At 36.8% G+C, this 16,704-nt stretch overlaps 1 protein-coding gene and 1 pseudogene across 3 annotated transcripts in view; both read left to right on the forward strand.

Annotated features, from left to right (window-relative positions):
- The window catches only part of FAT3 (FAT atypical cadherin 3), a 600,781-nt gene that overhangs the window by 437,245 nt on the left and 146,832 nt on the right, over positions 1-16,704 (forward strand). The gene's annotated exons all lie outside the window — the stretch shown is intronic.
- On the forward strand, positions 16,342-16,457 carry LOC120590617 (uncharacterized; annotated as a pseudogene).

Genomic DNA, 16,704 nt, shown 5'->3' on the forward strand with positions numbered 1-16,704 from the left:
AAGAGAGCACAGTGGGTTCTGAAAGCTGTCAGAAGTCAAAAAAATGGAGTCGGGCTCTTTATTACTTTTTATTGAAAGTGTCTTCATTGCAAGCACTTAGCACCTGGAATTATCTTTTAAAAAAAAAACATTTACTTATCAGGGTAGGGTGTGGAGTTGGGGGAGAGGGGCAGGGAGGCCAGGCAGGACAAAGTAGGGTTGGAGTTGTGGCAGTGCTTAGGGTGACAGTGGTCAATAATAAAGGTGGTTGCCTCGAGGCCAGTGGCCCTGGGCTTGCGCCTGTAGGACCTCAGGGCCAGTGCAACGAGATGGGGACCCAGTACAGGGAATGAGGTGGCAGAGGTGGCGGCAAGCAGAACTTTCCCCTGCTGACCCCTCTGGCTCCTGGGCTTCCACCTGCAGTGCCTCAGCCCCCTAATCTTGTGCAACGGGGACAGGGATGGTGGGGGCACGTGGTGCTGGGTCTAGCAGCAGCTGGGTTTTCACTCACCACATCGAAGTGACACGTTTACATAGTTAACAGGTTTCCTCAGTCTGGCCTTTACACACCTCAGAAATTGATATATAACTGCATTAATTTAAGTATACTGTATGGAATTTTATTTTTTTAAAAGAACTTATTTGAACAATTTAGAAAGAGTGGCAAACTTTTATTTTCTTACCATATTTTTGGTTCTGCTTATGATTGATACACCTAATAGTTCAATTACCAGTGGACTTCCATTATTCTTTGTGATAACAGTAGCCGCCATAAAGCAGGGATATGAAAATTGGTTCTGACATAACTCAGATAATGAAGTAAATGGAGCTCGTTTTTAATGTTGTTTGAAGTCGCAGCCTTGTAAAAACTAGATCAAAAAACATTTGGGTGGGTGATATTGTTTAAAGATCCAAAGATGAGATTTTCTCTGCAGATTTGGTGCTTTTGTCCTCAGATCGACTTGATGGTTCTTGTCATATTACAACTGCTAGTTCAGATGGAGAAACTAACCTGACAATACAGGTGACAGTTCCAGAAACAACAATATTACAAACATTTGCCAATTTGGACACTCTTGAAGCTGTGATAGAATGTCAGCAACTAGTAGCAGACTTGTACAGATTCATGGGATAAAGGATAATAACTCAACAAATGGAAGAAATTGGGACCAGAGAGTCTCTTGCTTCCATGGAGACAGATTTAAAAACACAAATGGAATTTTTGGTGTTGCTACATATACCAGAGTGGAAACTAAGATGGCATTAAATTACAAGAGCAAGTCACAGAAACGATCTGCAGTGGAAAAGTCATTGAACACATTATTAGATAAATTATCTAATTTCTGAAGCCATCATCAATACTGTCTTAAAATATAAAAGGCAAACTGGAAAAAAATGAGACCAACCTTGGTAAAACCAAAAAACAGAACATCAAAGAAATATTAGTAAGATTCTGAGGTTTATTTCAGACTTCCTTGCCTTTCTGGTACTCTACAATTTCATGATTCCAATTTCATTATATGACAGTTGAAACAGAAATTTCTTGGACCACTTTTTTATTGGCTGGGATCTTTATCTCTGTCATGAAGGATCTGATCAGAAAGCTCAAGTCAATACTTCTGATTTGAATGAAGACCTTGGATAGGTGGAGTATGTGTTTACAGATGAAAGTGATACACTTAACAGAAAGCAAGATGCAATTTCAGGAATGTTCAAGTAATGGCGTAAAATACCAGGAAATCAATCGTCCACTTGTATCCAAAAGACCAGACTCTTCAGCAGGAAACTTAACTAACCTTAGTAGTTTATCCCACTTTAACAACTTATCTCATTTTATATCCAGTTCTTCTTTTAGAACCAGACATGGAAATGAAATTAAACTAATTAAGAACATGATATTTCTTTAAATCAGTCAGTTTCTCTCACACTGTACAGATTAGTAATGTTCAGACTGATGACATTGGCGATGGTCCCTGGCGATCCAACCTTGCACCCTTCCTGCTGGAGTACTGTGCATCTTCACCCGATGAAAAGGCTCTAGTAGAGGCTGCTGCAAGAATTGTCATTGTATTGGAAGTCCTAACTTCAGCAATCAGATGAGAAAGAGAAATAAAAGGCATCCAAAATGGAAAGGAAGAAGTAAAACTGTCATTCTTTGCAGATAATATGATACAATATTTAGAGAACCCTAAAAAGATTCCACCAAAAAACCGTTAGAACTGATAAATGAATTCAGTAAAGTAGCAGAATACAAAATTAATATTCAGAAGTTGGTTGCATTTTTATACATCAGTGATGAATTATCAGAAAGAGAAATTAAGAAAGCAATCCTATTTACAATTGCATCAATAAAAATATATCTAGGAATAAATTTAATCAAGGAGGTAAAAGATCTGTACTTGGAAAATTATATGTCATTGAGGAAAGAAATTGAAGAAGATACAAATATATGGAAGCATATAGTGTGTTCATGGATAGGAAGAATAAACATCGTTAAAATGTCCATAATACCCAAAAGAATTTATAGATTCGATGGAATCTTTATCAAAATACTAATGCATTTTGTAGAACAAATAATCCTAAAATTTATATAAAACCATAAAAGACTCTAAATAGCCACAGCAATCTTGAGAAAAAAGAACAAAGTTGGAGGTATCATGCTACCAGATATCAAACTATAGTACTGACAGAAAAAAAAAAAAAAAACAAATTAGATCAATGGAACAGAATAGAGAGCCCAGAAATAGATCCATGCCTACATGGTCAGTTAATCTATGATAGTAGAGGCAAGAATATACAATGGGGTAAAGACAGTCTATTCAATAAATGTTGTTGGAAAACTAGACAGATACACGCCAAAAAATGAAACTGGACCACCTTCTTACACCATATATGAGAAAAAGTAAAAATGGATTAAAGACTTAAATGTAAGACCCAAAAGCATAAAACTCCTAGAAAAAAAAGAGATAGTAAACTCTCTGACATTGCTTTGTAATATTTTTTCTGATCTATCTCCTCGGGCAAGAGACACAAAAGAAGAAATAAACAAATGCGACTACATCAAACTCAAATTTTTTGCACAGCAACGAAAACCCTTTACAACCTACTGAATGGGAGAATATATTCACCAATGATACATCTGATAATGGGTTAATATTCAAAATGTATAAAGAACCTCATACAACTTAACACCGAAAAAAAAAAATCCAATTTAATAATGGGCAGAGGACCTGAATAGATATTTCTCTAAAGAGAATGTACAGATGACCAGTAGACATGAAAAGATGTCATTATCGGAAATGCAAATTAAACCACAATAAGATATTACCTCACACCTGTCAGAATGGCTATCATCAATAAATCAACAAACAACCAAAGTTGACGAGGATGTGGAGAAAAGGCAGCCCTTGTGCACTATTGGTGAGATTGCAAATTGGTGCAGCCACTGTGGATAACAGTATGGAGGTTCCTTAGAAAATTAAAAATAGTACCTTATGAACCAGCAATTCTACTTCTGGGTATTTAGCCAAAGAAATCCAAAACTAATTCAAAAATATATATGCACTCTTATGTTCACTGCAGCATTATTTACAATAGCCAAGAAATGGAAGCAACCTACGTGCCCATCAACAGACGACTAGATAAAGAAGTGGTCCATTTGTGACAACATAGATGTACCTAGAGGATATTATGCTAAGGGAAATAATTCAGACAGAGAAATTCATGTGATTTCACTTACATGTGGAAATTAAATAACAAAATAATGAACAAACAAAACAGAAATAGACTTATAGATACAGAGAACAAACTGATGGTTGCCAGATGGGAAGGTGGTGAAGGGGCTGGGTGAAAAAGGTGAAAGGATTAAGAAGGATAAATTGGTAATTACAAAATAGTCACAGGGATGTGAAATACAGCATAGGAAACATAGTCAATAATTTTGTAATAATTATGTATAATGCCAGGTGGGTACTAAACTTATTGGAGGATCACTTCATAAATTATATAAATGTCTAACCACAGTGCTGTATACCTGAAACTAATACAAAATAACATTGAATGTCAACTGTAATTGAAAAATAAAAAAAATATTCTTTAGATAAATGGATTAAAAAAATAATAATAACTTTAAAATGTAACCCAATTAACTTTTTCTTTAAGAAATAGGTGGTACACATAAAGTGAGCTACAGAGTTAGTTTCTATAAAATGAATCTATTTTCCTGCCAAATTTTACCATATAGTCAGAGATATGTTTTGGAAATGTCTCTTGAACTGCGAAGCATTTGGTGAGGAATGACTTTTAATCTGATAGTATTCCATACTCGTTGAGAGAATAGTAAAAGTGTTTCCTAACTCTATTCATTTATCCCATTTTCTTCATGTCCATTTCTAGATTGCATGCTTCAGCTTCTGGAACTTAACTCTTCTCCATCTCGTTAACAGCAATTTGAAGTGTCTTACCAGCCATCTATATTTGCTCTCTCTTTTTCTCTCTCTTTGCATTTTAAAAAATGAATTATTAAACTATACCAGGGATTCGAGTTGAAAATATGCTGAGTAAGCTCCTTTAATGTAAATAGTACTCAAAGTCAGCATTTATTATCCTCTTAGGATTTCTTTGTGATAGTCCAGGATTCTAAATGCCATAGCATGGTTTTAGTAACAAGGCACAGTGCGTATGTTGCAATATGGTCTAATTGGAAAAATGCAAGAAATGTTATTACAAATTAAATGGATAGTAAAGGGTCTTATCAGCTATCAGTAAAAGAAAAATAGAAGGAAAAAGCTGTGTCTTTTAGGGTGATGAAAATGTTCAAAAAATAGGTTTTAGTGATTGCACAACTCTGTAAATAGACTAAAAATCATTTAATTGCACAGTTCAAACAAATGAACTTTATGGCATATAAATTATATCTTAATAAAGCTGACTTTTTAAAAAGGTGTGTCCTTGCAAAATGGTTTAATTTACATATATTTTAAAGGCATCGGTGATCCTAATAAACCTTCAGTTGAAGCAAATAGTAATTGTAACATTAAAGAGTAAACATCAACTGCCTAAAGAGTTTTCTGAAAATTATGTATTGGCCGTGGCTATGGCTCCATCTCATGACGCACATGATGCATTGTTGATGTGCATGCCATTTGGCGGTGTGTGTTGAGTTCCATTGTGAAAGGAACTGCTCCTGGAGAGCCAAAGGTGTAAAATATAAAACACAATTGCATCAATTACCTATTACCAGGTAACAAAACTTAGTGGCTTAAAACAACAACCATTTTATTTAGCTCACAATGTTGTGAATTGCTGAGTTGTTCATCTTGTCTGGGCTGGCTGGGCTAATCTCTGCTGGGCTTTTTCAAGAGATTTTGGTCAGCTGACAAGAAGGTTGTCTGATCTAGGATAGACTCCTATGTCTGGCAGGTAGCAGACTAGCTTCTGAGATGCTTGGTTTCCTCCATGTGGCCTCTCATTTTCTAGCTCGGTGACATAGTGATCTCAAGATTTAAGGGTAACAGAAACCACAAAGAACAGAAACCACAAAAGCCTCTTGAGGCTCAGAATCAGAACCTGCTCTGTGTTACTTCCACTTCATTTTATTGGTCGAAACATGTCACCAAATGTCAGTCAGCTTGGGCTTCTATGACAAAGTGCCACAGACTGGTTGTAAAGTTCAAGATCACAAGATCAGGGTGCCAGTATTGTTGGGGTCTGGTAAGAGTCCTCTTCTGAGTTACAGATTGCCTACTTTTCATTGTATCTTCACATAAATGACATGGAGCCAACAAGTTCTCTGGTCTCTTCTTAGAAGGGCACTAATGCCACCCTCACGACCTAATCACTTACCAAAGGCTCCTCCTAATATCACCACAATGGGGATTAGATTTCAACATATGAATGGGAGTGGGCACAAACATTCAGTCCAGAACACCAAGGTAGCCCAGCTTCAAATGGTAGGGAGATAGAATTCACCTCTTCATGCGGGGAGCTACAAAATTTTTTGGCCATTTTACAGTCCACCATGACAAATAATTTACTTGAATCTGATTTAGTGCAATCCAGTTTATTCCTTCCATTTTAATTAAATAGGTCTCATAATGAAGATGATTGTTTAATACATAGTCATAATAGTGCATGTGTATTAAATTTTGGATTTATCACCCTACTGGAAGTGACAGGAATAACAGCAGCTATTGCTAAAATTGTTTAAATTTTGCTTTTCAGTTTCTCCACAGATTCATTTGACATAATTTTTTTTGTGTTCCTAAATTGCACACCATTAAATAGGACACTAATGCTCGTGGAGCAGGGGGATCCCAAGATGGTATTAATTTATGCTGCAGTTAGTACACATTGGGTTATTGAGGATCAACCACACTATGATTTATGTTCCATATCTGGTCATTTGCCAGCTAGAACTTTTCTTGCAACGATGGGAAAAGTTTTCAAGTGAACCAGAGTATTCACATGAATGCAACAAAAAACACAATGAGACCCAAGTGGGAAGTAACACCCTAAAAACTATTGACTAATGTAAAAAAGAAGTTGATAAAATATACAGTCTTAGTTAAGCTAGCCATCAAAACGAAAATCAGCAGCAGGTAGTGGGAAATTGCCAGATATGATCTCACAACCTTATTAAATCATCATCCGACTAGCAAATTGTCCCTCTGAGAGGGGTCTCCTCCTTATATGTGGAGAGCAGAATGCCCAGGTCTAGCCAGAAAAACCACTGAACTCCACAACATTTGACCCAGAACCAAAGAACTTTGTCTACAGCCATTAAAAATTTTTACAATCCAACTTTGAAAATCCTCTTTGGGTTCAAGCATGTCTCTCAAATAGAAAATCTATCCCCTTAACTGCCTACTCAAAGTGTAGTGTTCAGTTTAATTTCCTATTCTTAGGCATCCATTCTCTATAAACACAGTTCCCAATGTGATGGTATCAAATTAAATGCCTGCTTCCAAGCTACCTGATAGAAGGAAAAAACAGAAGACCTTTTTTACTTTAGAAGGTTTTTTTTTTAGCCGATTCTATAGGTATGGAAGTCTGGCATCTTAAAAGGTATCTTAAATGGCCATTTTCTTTCTATAATCTGTTGCCTCAGATACCACTGGATTTTTCTGATAAAAGTACTAGGGAAGTTTCTTAGTGGTATATACATTTAAGATTATAAAGAGCTTTTATTTTTTCTTCAAGGCAGAGATACATAGAGACTCTTTTCAACATTTCTGAATCAAGTGTGGAATAGTGACAAAAGCCTTGCCAGAGTGGCACACTGGAGAGACTTTCTATCTCTCCACTATCCTTCTACTAGTAGACTGTTTACTTTATTTTTAATTTTTAAAAATTAGAAATTTTTAAAGATTATTCAATTGAATAAAAATTATTCAGTTACCAAACTAATTCTGCTATCTAGAGCTTTAAGTCACTTCATTAAATTTACTAAAATAACAGTGACAAAGTTTACAGAACTTCACATTGGATAGAATTGTTTTAACAGCTTTGACAATTTCTAAGAAGTTCTAGTTCAGAGTTTTTCTTTTTTCTTTTTCCTATGTCCAGCATGTTAAGGATATTTAATTTCTCAAAAGCTAAGGGTCATAGGTGGTTTCATTGTCAATATGTTTAATCTTCATAAACATTTATAGTCCAAAACCACAATTCAGGATGACATTAGTTTCCTGCATGTTCATCATACATCTAAATTTGCTGAGGGAAGATCCAGAGCAACCATATCAATAGAAAATGGTGAAATTTTGATTACTCTTTGTTAGAAATACAAATCTTAAGCTGATATACCCTTTGAGTCATTGGTAGGAGTGATAAAATACTGAGATGCTCAAAACAACCTCTTCACACATGACAATAAATTTAACAAGAGAGTTGCCAGAAGCACCAGATTAAGGCTGATAAGTCACTCTGGTTGAAAACATAAGAATGATTAAACTCTAAAATAATAGTAAACAACATTCAAAAACAACTAAAGAAATCTAGAATGTCTAAAATCTTTCCCTCTCAAATGATAAGGTCATCTGTTATTACCTAGCAACTAGGACATATAATAAATGTCCTAGTGAGGGAGCTGTCAATTTGGTGGCAGTGGGCAGACAGCTCCAACATGCAAAGTGAACACTGTCCATTGCAATAGAAGGGAAATAAGATGAAATTACTCAAAAGATCAAGAAACTATCAAATGTTAAATCTATTCAGTAGAAGTCCAAATCCCTCTGGTTCTTAACTCTCAATAAAGTAAACATTCACTAAAATGGTGCGCTTAAAACAAAATAGAAAAATAGTCATCTTACGCTTCCCTAAAATCTTTAAAAACTATTAAAACCACCGAATGTAATATGAATTTTCATTAACTTTGTAAACAGTTACAAGAAAAAATGTTTGAGTAAATTTAGCACATTGATTTTCAGCACATTGGCTTTGGCAAACTGGTCATTCTGAACATTGTTTATTTCAGCATATTGATCTTTAGCAATTTAGCTTTCTTCTGATATCTGGTGCCCTCAGAGAAAAAACCTGGATAATGAAAGACTCATTTAAACAAAAACAAATATTAAGTGCCTAAAGTTACTAGCTAGAAAATTGAGTATACGGTGGTGACTGAGACAAACATTGCCCCTAAACTTATGGGAGTTACAGTCAAGGAAGACAAACATTAAATAAAAATTACACAAATAATTATTTTGCTAGAGTCGTAATGGCGCTTTAAAAAAAAAAAAGACGTGATCTGAAATGAGAGGAGGATGTGGTAGCTAGAACTTTTTATTTTAAATTTGTTTGTAATCAAAAATTCTGTTAAATAAAAAGCACAGTCTCTGCCTGCCAAAACGGAGAGACAGAGTTGAGCGTCATCACAGCAGGCTTTGCCAGTGATGAGGCTGAGCTGCAGGAGCAGGTGCAGACCAAAGGCCACATGGGCACTGGTGAAGGGGCAGGGGCCTCTAGTGTTTATCTTGTGTAGGGACCCTTTCTGTTTTTCTCACACACTAGAGATGATCTTTGGTGACATCCTAAACTTCCCACGTATGTCTGTCTTTTGTCTCACCTGTAGACTCTTAGCCTCTCTCTGCCTACTGCTTGCTGTTCTGTGACTGCTCACCATTGCCTCAAGTAAGGCTGGTCTCCCCACTTCTCTTTTCTTTTCTCCTCTTTATTTTTATTCTTGCAGTTTTCCTGTCACCTGCTGCACATCTCAGGGTTCTCAGCCTTTGGGAGAACATGCTGGCCAGTCATGACATTCCTGTGCCTCTATATAGGAGGATCGAACACTCCAAATTCATTAGATGTAGCCTTTGGGACTCTAACATTTTCAAGGAGTGTTTTATGTTCCTGCAGTGTTCCAGAGCTTTTATTCCTGGGTAGTCATTTTAGAAATCTAAGGATTATCAGAGTCCAGACTTGAGATCACCAGTGTTTTATCCTAACTAATAGTAGAAGGCAAGTCATCCATATTAATAAGAGAAGTCGTACATATTTAGAATTTGTTAAAAAAATAAATAAATGAAAGACCAGAGATGAAACTGCATGTATAATATGATTGACATAACTATCCATACATAATCTGTAAATAACTATGTCAAAAAAAAAAACTCTAGTCAAGGTCATTAAGAAAGGAAATATGTTTCCATTGAATATGGAAATGCATACAAGATAACTAATTGATGGTTCGCTTTCCAGTTATTCTTAAACCAGAAATATTTCCAAAGCATGGTATTGATCACTGGTTCTCAAGTAGGGGCAGTTTTCCCCCATGGGACATTTGGTAATGTCTAGAGACATTTTTTGTTTGTCACAATAGCGAGGGGTGAGGGAACCCGGACAGGATGGACATCTAGTAGACAGCGGCCAAGAATGCTACTGGACATCCCCAAATGCACAGGATATACCCACACAGTGAGGAATTCTGTGACCCCAAATGTCAGCACTGCTCATGTGAAGAAACGCTGGCACAGATCAACAGCACCCAGCTTTCCTCTCCATCTCACAGATGTCCTCAGCTCTTCCCACTGGAGAGCACAGAGGTGCAGGCTTTACGAAACATTTATTTAAAAACCAGGAGATCCAGCATCATTCCAGATTTCCTCTTACTTCTTGGTAACCGTGCAGAACAAATGGCTTTCATATCACCTCAAATCTAGGGTAATGAAAGTGGCTTGCTCTCTGGTGGTTTAAGGATTTCTGTGAGGCCTTCGCTTTATAATTTTGGGAGAAGAAAAGCATCTAGCACAAGAAAAGAACTCCAAGAGTACAGTTGGTTGCTCCTTTGTCTGCATCCTCTCTTTATGTCTCTAGTAGAAGATTTGTTTTTTATAATTTGAGGATGTTATTTTGGCCTCCTCAGTAAATTAAATTAGGACATGATACCAGTACCTAGCATAATGGCAGCATATAAAAATCACGTAATTAGTGTTTGTGGAATAAATGACTTTAATTGTATTGTTCACAGTTTCATATTCAAGTTATAGATCATAAATTTCAGTTGCGTGTAGTTCCCTGTCACCTTCCTCAGAATCATTGTGCCTTCTGAATTCAGTTAGTTTTTCCATTGGCTTTACTTTTGTCATCTGGGGATCTATTTTTCTACCCAGTTAATTCATCAATTTACTAATTGTTTTTTTTTATAGGTATAGAATTTCTAGAAAGGTGTAAGAGACCTGTCTTTCAGGAATGAGGAAGCAAGACTTGGATAAAGGCAATATATAATTTAATTGTAACCAGATAATGGCCAGATGCCATAGGAATCTATTCATTGAAAGATTGAAATAGAATTTAAATCATAAAGAAGGACTTATGGAAGTGAAATGACTCAATCTGTGCTCCTGAAAGTAAGATGCGATTTGAATGTGTATTTTTTTTGTCCATCACTCATTCATTCAGTAAGCATATTTTGAGTATCTGCTATGTGTCTGGACACACAAAAATGAATAAAATATTGTTTCTTCCCTCAAAGATTTAACTCATGATTCAGTGAGGAAAAAATTGACAGTAAACACACCTTCCAGGATAGTTTGATATATTCCATCCAAGGGATCACAGGTTTACTTGACTTAGAGGCTAGAGAGGTAAAGAAAGACAGCTTCCCTAAGGAGATAAAACCACTGAATTTAATGTTGAAAATGATTGGAATTTAGTCCCAGGTAGAAACTGAGCAGAGTGTTACAGACATAGAAAACAGGTCGTTGAGGGATAGATGGTTGGCTGGAACCTAGAGGAAGGTGAGACATGTAGTGTGGAAAGGGATAGGGACAGTAGGAATACAAGAGTAATGAAGATAGAGGAGCAAAGCTGGATGTCAGCAGGCTTCGTGTGCCGTATTAGAAGGAGGATACAACTTGGAGCCACTAGAAGAAACAGTGCTTGGTAACCACTAATAGATTAATAAGATAATTCTCTATTCTTGAAAGTTTAAGGTGAAGACTCAAGTGAACTTGGCATATTCTGGAGTTACTAGCCCAAGGATCATGTTTTAAGGTTCAGGAATTTGGTAGTCTTAGTGATCTCTTATCTACAAAGTGATAGTGTCTTAGCACCATATGTCCTAGATGAGGAAAAGACTTGAGACTTGAATACCAGTTAATGTGATTTTTATTTAGTTATCAAACTATAGACTATAGACCAGCATAGGGGAGAGCAATAGAAACAAATGAAGGCATGGATGTCAGCCTTTGGAAGGAAGAAACGACAATATGAAAAGGAGAGGGGAGAGCCTACAACCAATTATGAGCTTAGGTAAATGAGAGCATGGTGGTTCCTGGATAAAATAAGCAGATGTGGTTTGAGAGAGAAGATAGTGAGTTGAGTTTGGTACATTATGTTTTAGCTGCAAGGGAGCCCATACAGTGAAACTCCTCATTTGGATCTTGGATATATGTGATAAAAACATGTGCAAGAAATTGAACCTGAAGGTACTTGATGAGTGCTTTAAGAGTAAGTAAATGTTTCTTCATGTTCTTTAAGTCAGGTTTTTAAAGCTTTTCTGGTGTTAAATTTTTGCTTTAGTATGACATTTGATTAAGAGAGCAGCACTTGTAAACACATCACTCTCTTTTCTGGAAAGCATCTCTTTAACAAGTGCTACTACCTAACAAGGTAGTTCTCTAACTCACAAATTTTCTGTAACTTCCTTGCAATAAATTTAACCTTTGGAAGCAGTGTGAAAATTTCCAGCCTCCAAAGCATTCTATGAGTGTCTGATATTTTAATACATTGGAGAACATCACTAGTTTAATTATGGTGAAAGTTCTTAACAGCTGTAACCGTGTGTATGGGAATCTACCTGCTACTTATAGGAGAAAGAAAGAAAAAAGATCGTCTCTGATTGGAAGAGAGAAGCAAGTTGAGGTTCAGTTGTATCACTTATGTCAGTGGGACCCCCACATAGTTGAGTGCCTAATATGTATCAGGCACTGGATTATATGCTAGGGATACAACAAGTTCTTACTATAGCAAATTATATGAACAATAACAATGAGCACGGATAAGGATTCAAAAAGAGGTCTGTACCAAAAACTACAAAAGCACCAGAGGAAGCAGAGCCTGACATTGCCCTGGGAATTAGGGTAGAAAAATCAGTCACTTGAACTAAATATTAAAGGCTATGTAACACTTGTTTTTAGCAGTTAAATGAAATAATGTCAGCTCGCACCAAATGTATATAATGAGCATCTAGTCTGTGCCATGTACTGTTTGGGCACTGAGGATGTAGCAGAAATGAGACAGTCACAGTGCCTGTCTTCTTATAGCTTGTATTAAAGTGGAATTAGGTAGACGCGAAACATGTTAAGAAATAGAATAATATAGTGGTGTGGCTAGGGCAGTTGCTTCAACAAATGTTGCCAGTAAATGGCCTCTGAGGAGAGATTCTATTTGAATTATGACCTAAATGAAAGGAAGATGGCAGGTAGGGATTAAGATTTGCATGCCGAAGCAATAACAAGTACAAAGGCCCTGAATGGGAATGAACTTGGTATGCTTCAGGGGCAGAAAGAAGGCCACTGTAAGTAGCTGGAACCAAGTAAATGGGTAAGATAGCAGCAAGTGATGGAGTTGGGGAAGTAGTTAGAAGACAGTCAGTTTATGTAGGGGCCTTACAAGACATGGTTAAGAAAAGCTCTGTATTTAAAAAAAAGAAAACTTTCTTTTACTCCAGCTGTAATGGGAAAGCATTAAGGGATTTTACACTAGGAATTGGGGCTCTAGGTAAAGATTCCAGGCTGGAGATCTGAAGTTGGGAGTCATCACCATATGAATAATTTTTGAAGCCACGAGACAGAAAATATAGATAGAACAGAGGAAAGGGCTCAAAGCTCTGGGCAGTCCAACATCATAATAAGGCTGCAAAAGGAGAGGTAGCAAAGGCCAAGAGGAAAGTGTATAAGCAATGGTGCCTTAGAAATTCGGAGAAGACAGTGTTTCAAAATGGCTATAGTTGAAGGTGTCAGAAGTAGTGAGAAGTCAAGTAAGATGAAGACAGAATGGAACATTGGTTTTGGCTCGTGCATGGCATTGGTGACATTGATCTGTTTCAATGGAATTGCGGAGGCAAAAGCTCAGTTGAATGGGAGGGGGAAGTTAGGAAATGGAAATAGCAAGGAGCACCAATTCTTTTGAGAGGTTTCGCTGTGAAGAGAGTGAAGAAATGAGGCAATAACAACAACAACAAAAAGGTTCAAGTTAAGGAAGTTTTTTGTTTTTATTTTTAAGGTGACTACTATGAAGGCATATTTTTGTTCCTAAGTGAATGATCCAGTACTGAAGGAGTAAAAAATGTTTATCCAGAAGAAAGAAGTAAAATGTCCTTGAATACTCTAGAGGGGAATCCAAGCTGAGTAAAGAGGGAGATGAATGAAGATTGTGGTGGATAGTGAACATATGGAAAATCCAGTGGTTATGGGATCTTGTAACTGTGCTGGTTTGAGCAGGAATACTAGAAGAGGTAGGCAAGAAGGGTAGGAAATGATTATCACAGAGGGTTATGTTTGAACCTGAGAGTCAGATGTGTTGCAGTTATTGACGATATCAAATCTAAGGAATATCTATTATAAATAATATCTAAGCTGTATTAAGTTTATGTCATAAACTTGTTTAACTATAACTTGGTTGACAAATAATATTATGATTAACAAAATATTGATTAAGCACTTAATGGTCATTGCATTGCATGCAGATTTCTGAAAATCTTAGTAATCATAGAGGTTCTCTAATTCAAGAACATCAGCACTTGGTATAAGAGAGTTCTGAGGGTATTACAAACGTAGAACACTTGAGCTTGAAAAACAGAAGAGGTAAACAACAATGAGATACACGCTACACACCTATCAGAATGACTGAAATCCAAAACACAGTTAACAGTGTTTGCTGGTGAGGATGTGAAGCAACAGGAACTTCATTCATTGCTGGTGGGTATGCAGAATGGTACAGCTACATTGGAAGACAGTTTGGAAAATTCTTACAAAATTAAACATAGGATCCAGCAATCATACTTCTTAGAATTTATCCTAATGAATTGACAGTTTATGTCCATACAAAAACCAGAACACAGGTGTTTATAACAGCTTTATTTGCAATTGCCAAAACTTTGAAGCAATGTGTCCTTCAGTAGGTGAATGGATAAACTGTGCTAAATCCAGACAATGGAATATTATTAAATAATAAAAATAAATGAGCTATCAAGCTTCAAAAGACATGGAGGACACTTGAAAGCACATTGCTTAGTGAAAGAAGCTAATCTGAAAAGTTCATACACTGTATGATTTCATCTATATGACATTCCAGAAGAGGGAAAATTTTGGAGACAGTAAAAAGTTCAGTGGTTACCAGGATTTTGCAGAGAAGGAGAGAGGGATGAATATGTAGAGCACAGGGGACTTTTAGGGCAATAAAACTAATATATATGATACTGAAATGGTGGATACATGTCATTATTTATTTGTCAGCCCAGAGACTACAACACAAACACTGAACCTTAAAGTAAATAAGGGATTTCAGTTAATATACTAATATCAGTACATCAATTGTAACAAATGCAGCACACTAATACAAGATATAAGTAATAGGGAAAATTGAGAGGAGGGGAAGAAAGGGTAAGTGAAAACTATACTTTTCAATCAACTTTTCTATAAATCTAACACTACTCTAAAAGAAATTAAGTCTCTTAATTTTTTTAAAAAGCAACATATTTGTTTACTTGGAAAAGTATCCAAAAATGAAAAAAAAAATGGTCAGGTAGGTAAGGAGATTAAAGAATAAGGTATGTTTATTCCAGAAATAAGAGATAAAATATGTATACAAAAAAAAAAATAGAAAAAGGAAGAGTAGGTGCTGGTTTGTTGGGAGATCATGCTTAAAATGTTGATGAGCAGATCTTTGGAAACATGGCAGAGTGAGAAATGTCCCCAGATCTCTCCTCTTGAAACAACAATAAGCTGAACATTTACAGCTCAACAAAAAACACCCAAACTGCACACCAGCACATCTGAGCGTGGGATCTGTACATAAGAGCTACCACAGGTCAGAACCCCAGGTGTCTGGCAGTGGACTGGGAGAAATAAAGAAGATGCCTAGCCACAGGAGCTCCTTGTAGGGGGATGGGGAGGGGAGAAGATGTGGCGACTTCCCTGAACATCCCTGCCTGGGAAAGCTGTGAGTTCCCCGCAGCCGGCCAGCGGCAGTGCCTAGTCATCAAGGGAGAGAGCAGAGAAGCGGGACGGCAGAAAAATAACAGTTGATTTTTACCAGCCACGGTTGCAAAACAGAAGCTGAGCTGCAGCCCCCATCCCCCAACCCAGAGGGGCCCTCCCCTCATACCCTTAGAGATTGAACACCGCAGAGCCCCAGGGGATTCTGAGCAAACGCTACCGAAACTTGCTAACACCGACGGGGACTGAAACTGAGGGTAGCAACTGTGATTAAATATCTATCAGAAAATAAAAAGGCATTTTTAAGTCTTTACATAAAGCAAGGATCCAAGAGGCTTAGATACCACCTATTGAAAACCAAAAGAAAAGCGCCTTCTTTGCAGCAGGCTAAAGCGAGATCTTTATGTAATGAATCTTCTTTCTGGAAAAAAAGCAGAATACATTTCCATTAATGCCCAGGCAGAGAAATAGTCCATTAAACACCATGAACAACGAAGGTGACCAGGCATCTCAGAAGGAAAAAGAAAAATCTCCAGAAAATAAGCTTATAGACATAGAAATATGCAATTTAAATGACAGATTCAGGATGGTACTTCTGAAGAAACTCAGTGAATTCTGAAACAAGTCATATCAACAATTTCAAGAATTGAAAAAACACCTAGATGAGCAGAACAAGGAGATTGAAACCTTCAAAAAGAACCAAATAGTTGTCTACGGCCATGCCACCCTGAACACGCCCGACATCTGATCTTGGAAGCTAAGCAGGATCAGGCCTGGTTAGTACTTGGATGGGAGACCACCTCAGAATTCCAGGTGCTGTAGGCAAAAAAAAAAAATAGAACTTCTGAAGACAAAGAATACATTGCAAGAGTTGAAAAATGAAATAGCAAGCTTGGAAAATAGAGTTGACCAAATGGAGGAAAGGATCAGTGATATTGAAGACAGAAATCTAGAAATAAATCAGAAGGAAGAAGAGAGAAACCGAAGAAATTCAAGAACTAGTTGATACTATTAGGAGAGGAAACATAAGAATAATGGGCATTATCGAAGGCAAGGAAAAGGAGCAGGGACT

The sequence above is a fragment of the Pteropus medius genome, unplaced genomic scaffold (genome assembly GCF_902729225.1).
Source record: "Pteropus medius unplaced genomic scaffold, Ma_sr-lr_union100, whole genome shotgun sequence".
NCBI lineage: Eukaryota > Metazoa > Chordata > Mammalia > Chiroptera > Pteropodidae > Pteropus > Pteropus medius.